The 11,655-nt window shown below is 41.5% G+C and overlaps 1 pseudogene; it reads left to right on the top strand.

Annotated features, from left to right (window-relative positions):
- The first annotated feature begins 1,301 nt into the window (after positions 1-1,301).
- On the top strand, positions 1,302-9,221 carry LOC133754168 (nuclear receptor subfamily 2 group C member 2-like; annotated as a pseudogene).
- Positions 9,222-11,655: the final 2,434 nt, after the last annotated feature.

Genomic DNA, 11,655 nt, shown 5'->3' with positions numbered 1-11,655 from the left:
CACTCTGCCTGTCAAAATTTAAAAAAAAAAGAATTTGAATTTCAGTTAAATAACATAAATGTTAGTATAACTGTGTTCCACACAATATTAGGGTGTCCTGGACTTTATAAAGCAGACCACCTCTGTAGCAACACAATATGTGATACACATACTGCACAAACACACTGCCTTCTACTCAAACATGTTTACCTGGAACCTATAAAGATTTAGCCTTAAAACTTTCTTCCTTTTGAAGGATATTTTGTAGATAAAATATTCCAGGATAATCTAAGAGAATCCAGACTAAAATGTAAGACTGAGGTGGAATTGGGTATAGCTGGCCTTTGTCTCCTGCAATTCAGTGAAATAGGGGCCTTCATTTTGGCATAGTGGGTAAAGCTACAAGCAGCAATTCCTGCCCCCCATATAGGTGCCAGTTTGTGTCCTGGTGGCTTCACTTCTGATCAATCTCCATGTTAATGGCCTGGAAAAGCAGCAGAAAATGGCCTGAGTGTGTTTGGTCACCACCACCCCTGTGGGAGACCTTGATGAAGCTCCTGGTTTTTGTCTGACCCACCTTGGACATTGCAAGGAGTGAACCCACAGTTTCAGGGTCTTTCTGTATCTCTCCCTGTAACTCTGACATTCAGCTAAATAAGTATATCTAAAAAAATCAGTGAAATGTTAATAGGAATATTGACTTGGTTTCTTCCCAGGACATGCCTATTATGTGGGAAAATTGAAGTAAGCATTGCTCATTAAATGGGATAGGACTTCACTGCTGAATAAAAATAAATACCATTAACTCATGAATTAAGGTAACTATGTTACATAAAGAATGTTTTAATATTGGAAAAAAAATCATACTATATCTGCATAATGAAATCTGGGATGATATGATTAGACTTTAAAGAATTCATGGAAAATATGTATTATAGAAAAACTGCATGGCATGGTTGGCCCTGAGAAGAGGAAGAACATTCATGCTCCTCCTCCTGGTGCCCAGGCTGCAGGGGCTACAGCAATGGGGTCAAGAACTCTGACCTTTCACTGACAAAAACAATAACAGTTTCCTCCTTCCCCACAACCCCTGTGGGACCCCCAGCTCTGCTCCTCCCCCATACACTTCAGTGTCTCATCTCTCCTCAGGTCCAGGGATCCCTCAGCCCCCAGGCTCTTGCCATCTACCTACTCAAGGGGCTCAGTCTCACTGGGCCCTGCCCTCCTCTTTGGGGGTTGCCCACCACCAACATGAGACTTGTTTCCTGGACACTTTGGTGCCAAATCCTGAGGTTCTATAATGATCTTGCTTCATCTTGGCTACAAATATGGAGGGGCTGGTTCATTACAGAGTAAGGACCCACAAGTGGTTGAGTTACCACCTACACAGACCTCTCTGCCAGAATCTCCAAGGGATGACCAGCCTCTCCCCAAGGATACAGATCATCTCCTTGGATTCCATGGCAGCCTCTCCTCAGCTCATTCAGATTGATTGACCAGCATACAGGACAGAGGACACAGATAGTCACAGCAATGGATGCCTCTCTATCCCCTAGACATCAGTTTATTCTCACTAGTCCAGATGGAGCAGGAACTGGGATGGTGATACTGGCTTTTCCAGAGACATCCAGCACCAAGCAGGAAATATTCACCACCTGAGACAACCTCGTTCCTGGCAGGATCCAGGTCGTCATGGATTCTGCTTCTGTGGAGCAATTTCTGGGCAGGTGGTGGAGTATTGTGTGGTCTGTGGTGACAAAGCCTCTGGCCATCACTATGTGGCTGTCAGTTGTGGAGGTTGCAAAGAGTTCTTTAAAAGGACCATGCAAAAAATTTTTTTCTAGAGAAACCCAGACTTCTTAATCAGGAAACATCACTGTAATCACTCTCAGTTTTGCCAGCTGAAAACATGCTTGGCTATGGGCATGAAAATAGAATCTGTACAAAGTAAACAGAAGCCCTTTGATATGCAGTGGGAGAAACTGAGTAATTGTGCTGCTTCACCAGAGAAAATCTACATCCAGAAGGACCTGAGAAGTCCTCTGATATCCACAAGACATAGAAGGAGCAGGGATGCTTGTGAATGTCTAGCAGCCCAGGATGGCACAATTCTCTTGGCAGTGACTCCAATGCAGAAACAAGCTAGGGAGCTTAGGCGCACTGGCAAACATAGTGACCTCCTTGTCAACCTAAGTGAATCCTTGAACAATGGTTACACTTCAGAAACCCAGCTAGAGGACCAGTCTGCAAGTGAGATTGCAGGGGCAGTTGATACTTTAGCTAAAGCACTTAATACCACAGACAGCTCCTGGCCACCAAGCCTGATCAAACAGATGGACACCAGTGGAGGAGGGAGCATCCACATCACCAGCAGAGACCAGTCAGCACCTGCCATTGAGGTTCAAGGCCCTATCCTTTTGGACACACACTTCACGTTTAAGCTGACAATGCCCAACCTGATGCGGAAGCACCTCAATGTGCAGTACATCTGTGAATCTGTGTCCTTCCTTTTCTTCCTCTCCATGCACTGGGGTAGTTCAGTCCAAGCCTTTCAGACACTTGGGCAGGACTCCCTTCTTCACTTCCTCAAGGGTCTGTTGGCCATGTGCAGAAACAGAGCCTCAAACCTGTCAATACTGTGACTGTCTTGTTCCCTAACATTTCCTCCACTCTTTTTATTTTGTAAATAATACACAGTGAACATCAGGGATTTATGAATATTAGAGAGTATTCACAAATTATTTTAAGAAATATACAGAGAACAATTATGGTAGCACCCCACTAAGTAAGATTCCCTAGACTTATCTGATGTAAGCCTGTAGTAAAATTATAATCAGATTTGTGAACACTGATTCATTGGTAGTATCCACATGAGTTTTAGCCAATTCATAGTTATGTTTTGTCAAATTTACAATCTCTTGCATATTTTGAACACTCCACTGTCCAGGCATGTACTTATTAATCATGGACAGATTATACATTGAGCTATTCCATTGTGCTGTAGTGACACATATATATCTCTCCAATTTTTGTCACAATCCAATTGAACATAATTAACAAGTCCCTCTGTCACTTCCCTTAAGAGATTTATGTTCTATTTTAGGGTCATGATCCCTTTATGCAGATCCTGGATATAACTTTGTATCATTTACACACCAATATGGAGCTGCCTGATGCCATTCTAGCACATGCATACCAGGTGGGTAAGGAACAGAAGCCCGATGTACTCCTTGAACATTTACATTGCGAACCATAGGTGTCGCTAAAAGATTAATAAATTTTCAGGCTTGGAGATGTCCTTTTTCTTCTTCCTAAGTTATTGGCTTGTTCCACAAATGCTTTCAGCACTCTCTATGTTCTGGCCCGCTTTTGATCTCCCTCAGTGTCTTGGGGATGTGTAGCCTCTTCATCCACTGTTGTATGGTGTGGTTGGATGTATAGGAGAGGGATCCATTGTGGTCTGGGTTCATTTTTTGGAAAGACACAAGCATATCCTCTGCCACAGATTAGTAATGAGCTAGGACCACACCAATGATTAGTTTAGAGATCCTTCCACCGTACCTGAGGTAACGGAGTTCAAGAGGCTAATGGGGTCCAATGAGTCATAATAGTAGCTTCTTGTTTGTTATTTAAGGTAAAAAAAATAGTAAGGCTTTAGATAATAATACATGTGACTTATGTCTGTTGAGAGTGGGCTCTCCCCTTGTGATTTTTTTATATGTGTGCCTTTAATCTCTGATGATGGTGCTCCATGATAGCTTGAATTATACTTATAGGGAATGCCATGACATGTTGAATTTTCCACTGCCTGCAGAAGTCCTGAAACTATTGACCTGAATTTACTGGGCCATTGTCTGTTTTAATCTGAAAATGAATGCCTAAAAATAAGAAATATTTAATGCAACAACTTCTTTCATGTGTGTGGCTGTTTCTCCGGTCATAGAGGAGGCCATTAAGGCATTAGAATAAGTATCTATAGTTACATGGACATATTTTAATTTTCCAAATTCCAGAAAATGTGTAACATCCATTTGCCAAACAGCATTTTTTTTAATTTCTAGGGTTGGCAGACATTTATGGACTTAATGACAAAAATGGAGAGTATTGGCTGCAAGACAATGCATTTTGATTGCTGAATAGTAAGGTGTGGGAACTCTTGATTTAGCATAGTTGGATCTTGATGTAGCAAAAGATGATTGAGTTTTTCTTGTTCTAAATATTGGATATTTATCCTAGTAAGTTTGTCTGTAGCCTCATTTATTCAGTTAGTTGTCCAGGAATTCCAGAGTGGACTCTGATATGAGAGATGTAAAAAAGGCTTATTGTGTGATAAAAAAAATTGTAGAGAGGTAAAAATATAGTTGCAAATGGCATATCCTTTGGTTTAATATAGGAATTTTATAAGGATTGTAAAGGGTCAGTAAGGACATTGACCTCTTGGGAAGTCATTTGTAAGTCATTGTGAACACCCACTAATTCCAAAATTTGTGCTGATCCCTGAATATTATGCCAAGTCTTGTGAACAGAAAGTTTTTGATTTAATTTATAACAAGTCATTGTGGCTGTCGCTGTAGAACTACCATTTGTACATAGGATATCATCCTGGGGAACAGAGTGTCTACTCAGCATTTTAGGCATAACATGGGTCTTGCAAGTAAGGAGAGTCAGCAGCTTCCTAGATGGGTAGTGGAGGTTTATCTTTCTCAGAAAATACTATATAGTAGCTTGCCCTATGGGATCATTTTCATGTAGATACTATACTTCTTGTTTATTTAAATGTAGTATGAGGGTATTTCTCTATCCCAGCAATAGCTTGACACTGTTTTCTGCCTTCCTTATTAAGAATCATAATCATAGTTAAATAAGGTGTGATGAAGTTAGGAAGTACGTGAGAGAGATGGGCATACTCTGACTGCTTCTGGATTTTGGTTCATTATTCCCAAAGGTTGTTTTTTGGTAGGGACTATAAGTAATTGTGTTTCCTTTTCTTGGATTTTATCTATGTAGTTCCATTTTATCCAAAACTTTATCAATTGAAATACTTCCTGAGCCTGAAGAGTAGCCATTCTTATTGAATTAAAGTGGAATCTCCCTCCAATAATTGAAATAAAGGACTCATTTGAGCAGTAGTAATGGAAAAATATAGTCTACACCAGTTAATATGCCCTAGGGCTTTTTTTTTAGCTCATTTAACTTTAAAGTTGTCTTTAACTCCAAATGGGGTTTTATAGATCTTTTGGCTGTGTCAGTAATTATTGTTCCCAAACACTGCAAAGGTTTCTACTTTTGTACTTTTTCTGGTGCTATGTACAGTCTGCTTATACAGCATACCCTGAAGATCACAAAAGGATTTGTCTAAGTTATCCTCATCTGGATGTCTTACCAATATATCATCAATATAATGAATGGGGAAAACTGTGGGATATAGGCAAAGGAAAGGTTGTACAGCCCTTATTAGCATAATACTGGCATATATTAGGACCATTTTTCATTTCCTTGGGGAGGACTGTCCACTGATATCAGGGTGTATGGATACTATTATTTAACTGGTGCACTGGAAATGTGAATCACTCTTTGTCTTTAGGATGGAGAGGAATAGAGAAAAAGCAATCTTTTAGGTCCAAAATAATGATATGGTAATGAGCAGGAATAGCAGAAGGAGCTGGAAGTGCAGGCTGCTCATACCATCTTTTTCATGACATTATTAAAAGCTCTGAGGTCATGTAATAACCTAAATTTGCCTGTCTTTTTTTTTTGTATTACAAAAATTGATGTGTTCCACAGACTCACTACTGGTTCTATATGTCCCAGTTTTAATTGGTTCCTTAACCAAATGTTGAAGAGTCTTCAGTTCTCATTCATGGGCCAATGCTCAACCCATGCAGGGGTATCTGAAGTCCACTGTAAAGGAAGAGGCTATATGTTTGGCAGTGGCCCTTAGAATTGGGGGTAAATATGAACTGATCAACTAGTGCAACCCTTTCTCTGGTGATCCATAGTATCGTCATACAGCACCTGATAATCCATAGTGAACCAAGCTCCCTGACTTGCTAGTACATCCCTTCTTCACAAATTTGTACTAAGTCCCTTTGAAATGAGTGGTTGAAAAAATCCTTAATTTCCATCATAGTCAATCCAACTCAAGGGTTGAGCCGCCTGTCTGGAGAGTGTGTCACATTCCCACTCCATGTAATATTGGCTCAGGCTTTGAAGGCCAGTGATGAGGCCACTCCTCACTTAGCATTACACAGTAGTCTGCCCCCTGTCAAGCAATCCATTGAAAACCATGTCATTCACAGTTAATCTCATAAAAGGCTTATTATCTGTTCCCAAGGGTTGAGTCCAGTTAGCCCAAGGCTTTTTCACCAATACACATGAGGAGCTGTTGGCTTCTGACCCTCTTGGGTACAGGGCTGAGGGCTTCCCCCATGGCCATTTAAAGGCTTACAATCCCTAATAAATTTTGTCCTTGATTTTTTTTTTCCCAATGATATACCTTATTGCACTTGGGACAGAAATTTCTTGGCATTTTTGGATGTTCCTTATAATCCCTTTTTATGAGGCCAAATTTCACACAATTTTAACATGGATCACTTTTTTGGTTAGCCCTTAAAACTTCAGTCAAAGCTATAGCCACAGTAACTGCCACTGTAGTGGCTGAGGTGGTACACCTATATCTCCTGTGGCTGAGACCCAAGAACCCAGGTTTTCACGTTTAACTGGAGCTATTGCATTCCTGAATTCTTGATTTGACCCTTCAAACACTAGCTCATGGATGAGCACATCAGCCATGCCCATATGATTGAACTTGCCCTCTACCACTCTTTTTAGTCTGGCTAGAAAATCAGCTCACAGCTCAGTGTTTCTATTTTAAGTGTGTATGCTTTTGTTCTGTATTACGATCTGTTGTGCTCTCCCTGTTCTGAATGTGTACAACAACACTTGATCAAAATATTGAGGGGGTCCATGCATTTGTGCTTGGGCGTCTGTGTATTTCCCCTCACTATGAAGCATATCAACAGGAAGAGGCATATTTCTGTAGTGGAATGAGAAGGCCATGCCAAGGTGGCCACTGGCAAGCAAGCATCAGTTACTCAGGAATGGCTTTGAAACTGCCTGGCAACAGGCTGTGATTGGATGGATTTGAAACTGCCTGGAGACAGGCTGTGATTGGATGGCTCTGGAAACTGCCTGGCAACAGGCTGTGATTGGATGGATTTGAAACTGCCTGGAGACAGGCTGTGATTGGATGGCTCTGGAAACTGCCTGGCAACAGGCTGTGATTGATTGGGGTATAGACCGCCCCTTGACCAGATTGGCTGGTCTTAGCTATATAAGCTGTTGTACCAACTGTAATAAATGAGTCTGCCAGTTGCTCGCCTCAAGCCTGCTTTCACCCGACTCCCGGGGTCTGTGTGTTGACTCCGGGCCTCTTGCCCCCACCACGCTGCTCCTCTCAGAAACGAACCCACTGCAACATTGTAGAGAATTCAACTGCAACATATTTCCATTCTGATTTCTCTCTACTTAATTACCACACTCATCATAGAGTACTTTGCCTTAAAATGAAGCCACTGTCCTGAGCTTAGAACTGCTTAGACGAATTGTTTATAGTCCTGTGGCACACAAATTTGGTAATATTTTCCAGCATTGTCATTGTAAAAATCCTGTGCTTCTCAGGACTGAGTCCTTGGCATACTGCTGACCATAGGAAAAATAGGAAATAGGAATAACCTTATCTTTTTATGTTCCCTATGTCCATTATCTTCTGTCCATTTCCAAGATTCAAGATCAATTGTTCCTTCCTCAGGGAACCAAGGATTATATACAACAGTAATTTCCAAAAAGCATTGAAACTGACTATGTGAACACTTTACTCCTCTTGTCTTTAGCATGTGTTTTCTCATAGCTATGAAATGCCTTCTTTCCATGGTGGCTGAATTCCCCATGACTACCTGTATTTATATGACCAATTACCCCTATTTACCCAAACTGCCATGGTGATTTTCTCTCCTCTCTGGAAGTATTGTGTGCCAGGATGAGTCCTCTGTCCCAATGAAGCAGGAAAGACTAAGGCAAGGACTACAGCTGTGGTGAGCAGCAGGGGTTGGCAGTGCATTACAGATGATGAAAAGATAGCAAATGCAAACTGTGCCGGCCCCACATTGAGCACAACTTATGCTGCTTGTTTTCTCAAGCAGCACCCCAATGAGTCTGAAATACTGTAGAAAAATGATCTAGGGCACTGAGTGACGACTCTGAGACTGTCTTCTTTAGATCAGCCATTTTTTTTTCAAGCAAGTAATATAGAGCCTGATATGAGGTCTGACAGGCTTTGTTTTCCACAAACTGTAACTGCAGTAAGGACTTAGGTCATCAGAGAGGAAACAGACATGAGATCATCCACAAAATTGAGAAAGAATGCCATGCACTTCTCATACAGCCAAATTCCCTATTGCTCCATGCAGTGTTCTGTGAAACTAGGACAGAGTTCACTGTGTGCAACCCCCTCTTCACTTCCTCAAGGGTTGATTGGCCATGTTAGACATAGAGCCTCAAACTTGTCAATACTGTGGATGTCTTGATTCCCAACACTCTCCACCATTCTGGCTGCCATTATCAACCCCCTGCATAACAGCATCCAGGAAGATACACTTTCAGTCTACTGGATAAAACAGGTCATGAAGCACATCTGTAAGCTGTAGGAGTTTTGTAACCACATGACAAAGCTGGATATAGGCAGCTATGAATACACATCCCTTAAAGTTATAGTTCTCTTTGGCCCTGAGCATCCAGGTTTGACTTTGTGTTGCTATATGGGGGCAAACTGTTGAAATATTTACTTAATATATACTAAACTGATATTCTGTATATAAAGAGAATTGAAAATGAATCTTGATGTGAATGGAAGGGGAGAGTGAGCGGGAAAGGGGAAGGTTGCGGGTGGGAGGGAAGTTATGGAGGGGGGAAGCCATTGTAATCCATAAGCTATACTTTGGAAATTTATATTCATTAGTTAAAAGTTAAAAAAATGAAGATTCAAGGAAAAAGCACAGATGAAGTTACAGGATTATATTCAGAAAACCTACTTGGAACAGACCTACCAATTGGCCCAGCATCCAGGTTCATGAGCTCCAACATAACAGAAGAACATTTTTTTTACTGATCTCATTTGCAATGTTTTGATAGACAGCATAATATCCTATATCCCCAAGATGAAGACCACAGAGCACAACAGCTAGATCCCAGGATCCTACATATAGTGCACACCTCATGCCTACCCAGAAGCACAGGATCCTCCAGACCAACCAAGACACAAATGAGATAAAAATAGTGGCATTTTGACTTGTGATGATAGTCTCGGTATGCTAGCCATTTCCTACCTTGCTTTTTCTCATCAGTTAACTGCAAACAACCACAACTAAATGACTAGTGGATCCGTTCATGCCTAAGAAACATTTTAATGCCTTTTAATGAAATATCAGATTTTGGGACATTCTTTTAACTAAATTTGTATTTAGAAATTCTCAAAGGACAAAAAGCAAAAATGAAGTTTTATAATGTCAGAGATTGTTATTAAAGAAAACTAAAAGAAAAAAATAAAAACTCTATGAATTTAAATAGTTTTGAAAAAATACACTTAATTCTACTTTTAGTAAACCTTCTTTTTTTAAAATATTTTTTTTTTAATTTTTTGACAGGCAGAGTGGACAGTGAGAAAGAGAGACAGAAAGTTCTTCCTTTGCCGTTTGTTCACCCTCCAGTGGTCACCACGGCTGGCTTGCGGCGGCCAGCGCACAGCGTTGATCCGATGGCAGGAGTCAGGTGCTTCTCCTGGTCTCCCATGGGGTGCAGGACCCAAGGACTTGGGCCATCCTCCACTGCACTCCCTGGCCACAGCAGAGAGTTGGCCTGGAAGAAGGGCAACCGGGACAGAATCCAGTGCCCTGACCAGGACTAGAACCCGGTGTGCCGGTGCCACTAGGCGGAGGATTAGCCTATTGAGCTGCAGCGCTGGCCAATAAACCTTCTTGAAGCTCCCTTGTGTAAGTATGTTAAGAACTCTTTGAACCCCATCCTCTTTTTTTTACCACCCCATTATTTAAAATGATATTCACTTGTTTTAAGCATGCACATTATGACTAAAAATAGTATAAAGCTTCAAATCTGCAGCTGGTAAATTTTGAATTTTTTTCAGAAATTTTATCAATGGGAAGTTAAAGATGTTGGTCATCCATTCTCTCCTAGATACTGAGCACTGTTTACCAACAAACTCATGGTGCCTAATTTTGTTCTCTAAATTGTTGTCTGCTGGAAATGCAAACATTGCAAATAGTATCTTCCTTGTGAAATTCAATTCTGATTAAAAGGAAAGCAAAAAAAAAAATATCAGCACTGTTCACATTCAATTTATTATAAGATAAATAATACATTAACCGGCCGGCGCTGCGGCTCACTAGGCTAATCCTCCGCCTTGCAGCGCCGGCACACCGGGTTCAGTCCCGGTCAGGGCACCGATCCTGTCCCGGATGCCCCTCTTCCAGGCCAGCTCTCTGCTGTGGCCAGGGAGTGCAGTGGAGGATGGCCCAAGTTCTTGGGCCCTGCACCCTATGGGAGACCAGGAGAAGCCCCTGGCTCCTGCCATCGGATCAGTGCGGTGCGCCGGCCGCAGCACGCCTACCGCGGCGGCCATTGGAGGGTGAACCAACGGCAAAAGGAAGACCTTTCTCTCTGTCTCTCTCACTGTCCACTCTGCCTGTCAAAAATTAAAAAAAAAAATAAAATAAAATAAAAAAATAATACATTAACCCTCACCTACACCAGTTTACAATTCTGTTTCTTACTGTTTTATATTGTAAATTTTTAAAGCATTAAAAGATGGCAAAAATAAAATAAGGATCAATAAGAATCAAGGAAAATGCTTAGCAATCCTACTAATATCAATGATGTTACTATATTAGTTAAAAAGTTCATAAGAAGATGGAATTAAAAAGATATTGTGCATTTCCCATGAACTTTGACGTCCCATATTTAGCATAATCACTTCCATAGGCTGCTGGCCACACAGTCTGAGGCCAGAGAGCAAGTGATGAGAAGACCTTGATGTGCTTGATGCCCTGCAACAAACAAATGCCTGTGTGCCTCAGAGCCCTCATACTTGGGTTGGGTTTCATGGAGTCTCCTACTGGTGCACTTGCTGCCTTCCCATGTGCACCCAGAAGCTGCCTATGGTGTTAACTGAAATTTGGGATGGCATACAGGTCACCACTTTTGCCTGTGATGTGCTGGTGCCATCCTGGGATACAGTGTTCCTCAGTGCAGTAAGAGAGGGCACAGGTCCATTTCTGTGCCTTTCATGTTGGGCAGAGTGGGAAGACACAATCCTGTTTTACTTCCTCATGAACCCAGCACAAAATTCTAGATGTGAATTTAGGTCTCACCAGTTTCTGTGTAAAGGTGCTGACCTGTGGAGTACAATCTCAGTCGGTTTATGGCACTGATTTGGAAAACCCAGTACCTCGTGACTCAGCTCCAGGAGAAGTCTTCATAATGAAGTCTGCAGCCTCCCTTGCCACTTGCATCTGATTCTCAGATCATGGAAACCATGGAGGTCATCAGGAATCTTGCTCTTCAACCTTAGCATGTCAGAGCAAGTTAGCAAGAGAGTACTAGACA

This window comes from Lepus europaeus, chromosome Y (genome assembly GCF_033115175.1).
Source record: "Lepus europaeus isolate LE1 chromosome Y, mLepTim1.pri, whole genome shotgun sequence".
NCBI classification, from domain to species: domain Eukaryota; kingdom Metazoa; phylum Chordata; class Mammalia; order Lagomorpha; family Leporidae; genus Lepus; species Lepus europaeus.
Note: the sequence above shows the minus strand (reverse complement) of the source record. Positions and strands in the feature narration are given on the sequence as shown.